The sequence below is a fragment of the Tuber melanosporum genome, assembly GCF_000151645.1.
Source record: "Tuber melanosporum whole genome shotgun sequence assembly, scaffold_41, strain Mel28".
NCBI lineage: Eukaryota > Fungi > Ascomycota > Pezizomycetes > Pezizales > Tuberaceae > Tuber > Tuber melanosporum.
The window spans coordinates 179,753-182,184 of record NW_003299086.1 but is presented as its reverse complement, the minus strand read 5'-3'; positions in this window follow the sequence as shown (position 1 = coordinate 182,184).

Here is a 2,432-nt window from a genome sequence, read left to right as displayed (position 1 = left end):
ATGTGGAATGTCTTGTGTATTCACATCGAGGGTGGAAGGTCGAGTTTATAAGCTCGGCTGCCTACTCTTTCCAGTATCCTGAATGGTCCGATTTTCTGGTAGTCTAATTTCTTTGATGGTCGCGTAGTATGGATATTGCATGGTATTAGCCATACCATATCGCCTAGTTGTATGTTTGGATCTGGCCTTCAGTGCTTATCGTATTGTTCTTTTTGTCGTTTTTGTGCTTGACTCATTTCGTATTGTAATGTCTCACGTAGTTTTCCCATATCTGTTTTGTCCAGTATTATACTATAAATCGTATGACATGTGGTCTGACTTGGTGGATGTTGTCCGTAATTTGCGAAGAAGGGTGTCGTGCCGATTGTTTCTTGCTTTCCATTGTTGTATGCAAATTCGGCCATTGATCGCAGTTTGTACCAATCATCTTGTTAGTAATTGACGTATGCCCTTAAATATTGTTCGAGTATTGCATTCACCCATTCCGTTTGTCCATCCATTTGCAGGTGGAACGCTGTGCTCATGCTGTTTTGTATCCCCATTTTTCTGGTTACTTTCTTGGATAGTTCCCATGTGAATAGTGTTCCTCAATCGGTAATGATATTGTTTAGGAGGCCATAAAGTCGGGAGACTTCTCTGAAGAATGTTTGTATAAAATCCCTTGTGTCAATATCTTTTCTGACTCGTATGAAATGACTCATTTTGGTCAAATGATCTACCATGACCCGGATGCTATCACAATTTTCCGATGCTAGACAGTCCATGATGAAATCTGTAGTAATTATTGCCCATAGTCGTTCAGGAACTTTGTTCGATTTCAGTAATCTATATGGTGCCTGTTTAGCCGTTTTCATCTTTTGGCATATATCACAGTTTTTGACATCTCATTTAACATCATCGTGTAGTCCTAGCCAATAGAATAACCTTGTGATGAATTCTCTGGTTTTAACCGCTCTTCCGTGTCCTGCCATTGGGATATCGTGGTGTTGTCGTATGATGTCTGTCCTTATCTCTTCTTTTTCTAGAATCCATTGTTTTTTGTCATACCAGATGTTTCCATCCTTCCATTGGCATAAACCTAGAGCAATTCCTTTCATCTTCTTTTTTCCTTCCTTCAATGCTTCTCTTATTACCTGAATTGTTTTGTCTTTTTCATTTGCTTTCTCAATTTCCCTTTCCTCAGTTGATGTGAATTGGATAACCTCCATCGCCTCGAAGTAGGTTTTTGGTAATCTTGTTCGCGTTTTTTGTTTGATTCTTTCATCTTCTTTCATTTGTGGTTTGTCGCTTGCAATCCTTTTGAGAGCATCTGGCTTTCCACTTACTTTGCCTGGTCGGTATTCAATTTTGAAGTTGTATTTGCTAAGGTGTTCCATGCACCTTATTTAACAGTAGTTTAGTTCTTTTGTAGTCATAAACGGGACCAGATTCTTGTGGTCTGTTAGAACTCGGACTGAATGGTCATTGTTCAAAATCTATCTTCTCCATTGCTTTAATTCTTGAACTATCACTAATAGTTCTTTGTTCGCAACATCGTAGTTGCACTCTGTGGGGGTCATTTGCATGGATCGGTAAGACACTGGCCTCCACTTTTCGTCTTCGCATTGTTGCGATAGCATGCCTGAGTACACCTATTTTGAAGCGTCCGTTTCGATCATTGTCCTTCAGTTTGGGTCGAAATGAATCAGTATGGGTGCCGAGGTTAGATGTGTTCGTATTGCATTATATGCTTTCTGTTCCATTTCACCCCATTCCCATTTCTAGTCTTTCTTTGTTAGGTTATAGAGTGGTTTTGCGAGCCTGCTAAATCCCTCCATGAATATTCAATAAAAGTTGCAGAATTCTATAAAGCATTGAACATCTCTTTTGTTGTTTGGTTTGGCCCAATCCCATATTGCTGCCATTTTGACTGGATCGACCTTGACTCCGCTTCAATTAATGATAAATTTAAGGTATTCTGTTTCCTCCTTATGGAATTCGCATTTTGTTGGTTTGATCTTCATTCCTGATTCTGGTATTGCGGCCATGATATTGCTGATATCCATCTAGTATTGTTGCATGTTTTCCAAGTAGATGAGTACATCATCCAGGTATATGATACAACAAATGTCGATATACTTATTGAGTACCTTGTTGATCCATCTCTGGAATGAAGCCAGTGTATTGGTTAGCCCGAAAGGCATAGCCAAGTATTCGAACATTACGTATCTTGAGGCGAATGTAGTTTTCCATTCATCTCCTGCCTTGATGCGTATATTGTAGTATGCATCGTTGATGTTGAGTTTGGTGAAGTATTTTGCAGACCCCAGTGTGTCCAGTGCTTCTCCCATCAAGGGTAGTGGATATCAATCTTTCTTGGTAACCGAATTGAGGGCTCTGTACTCTACACAGAGTCTCATTTTTCCATTTTTCTTTTGGACGAATAGTGTTGG